The 5031-nt window shown below is 40.7% G+C and overlaps 1 long non-coding RNA gene across 1 annotated transcript; it reads left to right on the plus strand.

Moving 5' to 3' along the window:
* The first annotated feature begins 219 nt into the window (after window positions 1-219).
* Window positions 220-3151, plus strand: LOC132207567 (uncharacterized). The gene is made up of 3 exons (XR_009443582.1): window positions 220-263; window positions 2597-2754; window positions 3032-3151. It is a non-coding gene; the product is annotated as an uncharacterized LOC132207567 (long non-coding RNA).
* Window positions 3152-5031: the final 1880 nt, after the last annotated feature.

Here is a 5031-nt window from a genome sequence, read left to right on the forward strand (position 1 = left end):
AGGCATATGGGTGGTAGTTTAAGATAGGGGTGGAGGTTAGATAGACCTGAGGTTTAGGGTAAAAGTTCGGCAGAACATTGTGGGCTGAAGGGCCTGTACTGTTCGATGTTCTATGTATGTTATGCTGTATTCAAATAAGTAAAGTCAGTCATGACATTCTGCAACTTCCTTTTCCAGGGGTATGAGTGGAAGAATCAGAGTGCTTTCTTTGAAAATTGGCTTGACGTGACTCTTCAAGGATCATCTGGAGGAAAAATACAAGTGTCAGTACTAAATCTATCATTGCTGATACACATGTAAACTGTAGATTTAACTGTATGTAAACTTTGTTTAACAAACTAGCACACTCAATAAACTGACAAAAATTATACACCAGATGTTTACTGTATTCTCATAATCTCTGTGATGTCTGGTGAGGGTGCAAGTGAGAAGGCTCCCTGCCAGTAAGTTTAGGTTCAGGCAAAGTTGCTTCATTACTGAAGTTATTTATACTGTAAATGAAGGAGAACAGTGATGCATATATCCTGTGCATTATGTTCCTATTATTGAGTGTGTGTTTTTTTTGTGCGTGTGGACCTATTGATCAACTGGAATTTTTGATTACTCAGCACATTCCTGGTACCACGGGTGCTGTTTAACGAAAGGTTTGCTGTATTAGTATATTTCTGTAATTAGTCATTACCACTATGAATGTTAAGTCATAGTCTGTTGGTCTGTGCAGAATCTGCACAGTGCATTCCTGCAAGATAAATGATGCGCTACATATGTATGATGCTATTGTTTCTCAAAGACACTAACCTTAGCAGCTGTTTTTGTTGCCAATCATGTTTTCATCATTAGAATACTGGGAAAAATATTCAGAAGTGTGGTATGACTCAAGTGCTCAGTTGCAGCAGTGGTAACACTTAGTGTGAGGTTATGTTTTTGCCCATTTGTTGTACTGTTTGTCAACAATGTATCTCACAAACTAATGGGCATATTTCATTGAAAGCTGGTACGTATGGGTATGGTCAAAGGAAGAACTGATTAGTTTTTGACAGATCCAGATTTATTTCTCTTTTTTTAAAGCATCAGTTAAAATTGGTCGGATAGGCAAATGATCATCTTTCTGGAATATTGTTGATTGATTTCGAATGTTGTGGATTGTGTCAGCCATGACAGTAGAATTTGTCCCAACTATCAAAATATGAGCAGATTTTTGAGAGCAGATTATCAAATTGGCCTGAAGCTTTCTCAGTGAGATGGAAGCTTTTAATAAAAAGGATTTATTTTGTTAGCCTTGCTTTTACAAAGAATCAGTCAAGTGGAGAAATACCTCCAAGAAAAGCTGTGTAATTATAGACTCATGGATATTTGTTGCACAGGAGGAGGCCATGTGGTCTGTAGTTCCTGCACTACTCAACAAAGATCTGTCTACATTGAACTCACATGGCATTGATTTCCTTTTTGACTGTTTGGCCCATAGCCTTGGAGTCTACGGCAACACAAGTGAACATCGAAATACTGCTTAAATATTCAGACACTTTCTGAATCAGTCACAGTTTCAGTCAGTGAGCTCGGGATTCCCAGCACACTGGGGTAAATAGGTTCTCCTCAACTCCCCTCCCCTGTCTACGAATGGAAAAAGCAACTTCCAGTTATCCTTTCTAAGCCCTTCAAAATCTTAAACACCTTTACCAGGTCCCCTTGTCTGCTCCAATCTTGGCATCGGTCAGTTGGGCAGGTCAGTGGCAAATTGATATAGCCTGAAGAAGGAATAAGATAAGAGAGTACTTAATGTGGCAAAGCCTGTCATGCCCGATGGAGGACAGCAAATGCTGTCAGCAGTGAAGTCCACTGGCAAGGATGGGCGGGCCTGAGCCCAGCACAGGGGAATACGAGCCGTCACTGTGGAGCCCTCGTTCAGAGTGTCTGCAAACTCGTGGCTTCAGAAAGGACTGTAATGTTTGACTTTTTAAACTTTTGTTTTTATTTTTCTACTGTTATATTAAGAAGACTGTCGTGCTGAACTTGTTAACTTATTCATTTATTTTTCTAACATAGAACATGGAACGGTACAGCACAGTACAGGCCCTTCAGCCCACGATGTTGTACCGAACTTTTGCCCTCATCCTAAGGTCTATCTAACCTCCACTTCTACCTTATACTGTCATTCATGTGCTTGACTAATAGCCGATTAAATGCCCCTCATGAGGCTGACTCCACTACCCTCTCCAGCATTGCATTCCACTCCCCTACGACTCTGAGTAAAGAAGGATGGATAAATTTTCTACATCTGCATCTAAAATTTCGTACCGAGGTACTTTGTACCTGAGATGGCACCGTCTGAGGTGACATTGTGCTCTTGTACCCTGTATTGAATACATGTGATAATAAAACCTAAATCTAAATCTAATGCATAGCAGGACACTGGGAAGCTTAGAGGAGAAAAGGGATCCTGGGGTACTTGTTCATAAATTCCTGAAGGGGTCAGGTCAGGCTAGTAAGGGTTGTTACAAAGACATATAGGACATCTCCCTTTATCAGTCGTGGCATAGATTGTAAGAGCTCCCTTCATGAGGAATATCAATATTTTTCTTCTGGATAACTTTGGCAGATCTCTTCAAACAAGTCGCTGAACCCACAGATTTATGTGACCAACGAAGCCTGAGTCTTTTGCTTTACGATGCAGTCCAGATCCCTTGGCAGCTGGGTGAGGTAGCTTCATTTGGAGGCTGCAACATTGAACCAAGTATCCGCAGTTGCTTCCAACATGTAAGTGTGCTCTGCACCAATTCATAAGGTCAAGCGGGTCCACTTGCCAGTATGATTTTTGTGCTCATTTTCGGTTTGAATTAGTTCCAGAGGCTAACATGTACCACCACGAATCCAAGGCTATCTTGTTGATAAGTAGTCAATGTTTTTATTAGATTAATGACAAAAAACAATGTCAGAAACCCCAGTGATAGTGTATGAGATACCATATCACTGAGGATAGCGGACGTAAGCTTGACATAATTAATCATGCAGCTGATCTTTTATTTCCCTCCAGGGCCAGAACAAACCAGAGATTGACGTTGAACGCTTTGTCGAGTGGATGAGATTGGAGCCTCAGTCCATGGTGTGGCTGCCTGTTCGACACCGTGTGGCAGCTGCTGAAACTGCAAAACATCAGGCAAAGTGTAACATCTGCAAAGACTACCCAATCGTAGGTTTCAGGTGAGATGTGCAAACCAGCAGAAAGTTCGTGGGAATTAGTTTTTAAAGAAAGCTTTAACTTTAGATGTTCTATTAGAAACTCTGTCAGTAAATGATACAACTGAAATCGTCAAAAATCCCAACAAATTTATGGACCAGAGAAGTAATTAGGATAAATTAAGTATCAACTTCTTTACCTTAATTTTTGTGAGAGGTGAATGCTGCATGTTTTTGGTATTTTGTTCACAGTTGCATTGATCACAGACACTGTGGCTCAGAACGGATTGTAACTCGACTTGCGGTTGCTTCTGTAATTTGCAATTATTGGGAATTTACAGAAAGGCCTTTGTATTAGTCCTGTAATCAATGTGTGTGCATCCTATGAAAGTGATTGCTGTGGTGTTGCTAAATGATCGATAAAACTTCTTGTCCATAATTAGTAAATTAAAATGCATATTTGGACAGGATTTCTACGGGGTAATTGAACCTTTTTGGTTAACTATTCTCCTACATTTCTAAGATTGATCATCTTAGAAAAGGTGCGTGTTACTGCCATTGATCTGACCAAACAAAACCCTGTCTAAGAAGTGAGACCCCAACTGTGGATGAAACTATGACTGCCATAACTAAGTAAAGAGCAACAGCGACCCGGAGTCAATTGAATTCCATCTGAAGCTTGAGGAATGGTGGCCTAACTCTGAAGGCCAAGATCTGTTAGCTTTTCATGGACTATGAGGAACAGGGCAGGATTTCACAGAATCTTTAAGATGCCATATCTTGTACAAAACTGAAGGAGAAATGTCAGATTGCTCAAAGAACCATGGGATCACCAGCCTTTCCATTGCTGGGAAGATTCTGGCAAGGTTACTTCTGAATAGGTTTATGCCACCATGGCAGATGAAAACCTTCCATGCGAAGGGAACTTTGTGAAAATGTTGGAGACAGAGCAGGACCAAATTACAGGAATGATTCCAGGGATGAGATATTGCATTATGAAAATTGACTGGGGGAGTTGGGACAGTTTTCCCCGACTTTCCTAGCATTTGTTTCTCCCCAAACAATTTACCGTTTCTTCAAAATAAAAAGAAATATGTAATTTAACTACTTTACTTGCATTCCTTCAAAGGTTGAAAATATCTAAACAAAAATGAACATTTCTCTTACTTCTTTATAGGTACCGCAGTCTCAAGCACTTCAATTCTGACATCTGCCAAAGCTGTTTCTTTTCGGGGCGCACATCAAAGGGACACAAGTTACATTGCCCCATGGTGGAGTACTGCACTCCGGTGAGTAATATAGTATTCCACTTGATAGAATTGTTCCAATCAGTGGAAACTTAGGGATTTAACCATTTAAATACAATCTTCCCTCAAAGTTGAAGTAGTTTGCTAAAATGATAAAAGGCCAACAGCTTAAATCAGGCTTCAATACCAGAAATGCAATATTGTGCAGAAGCCCTTTGAGGTCAAGTTGAGGCTCAAGGAAGAATGTGCCATCACGCCCACCCTTTTCTCCAGCTTTGCCACCGCCATTCTTAATCTCGTGAAGAACAAGCTTCCCAGTGGCCTGGACAGGATTGATGGAAAACCTTTTAACCTCAACCAGTTGAAATCGAAGAAGAAAATGACACTGACCTCGCATATGGAACTTCAGTATGTGGTTCACAATGTCATTTCCGCTCTCAGAAGTCTTCAAATCTCCCTTAAGGCCTTTGCAGAAGTATACTGAAGAATTAGCCTCAACCTTAAATTTGCCACCCAGGTTGATCGGGTTGTTAAGAAGGCATACGGTGTGTTAGGTTTTATTCATAGAGGGATTGAGGTTCAGAGCCATGAGGGCATGTTGCAGCTGTAC

This window comes from Stegostoma tigrinum, unplaced genomic scaffold (genome assembly GCF_030684315.1).
Source record: "Stegostoma tigrinum isolate sSteTig4 unplaced genomic scaffold, sSteTig4.hap1 scaffold_101, whole genome shotgun sequence".
In the NCBI taxonomy this organism is placed as follows: domain Eukaryota; kingdom Metazoa; phylum Chordata; class Chondrichthyes; order Orectolobiformes; family Stegostomatidae; genus Stegostoma; species Stegostoma tigrinum.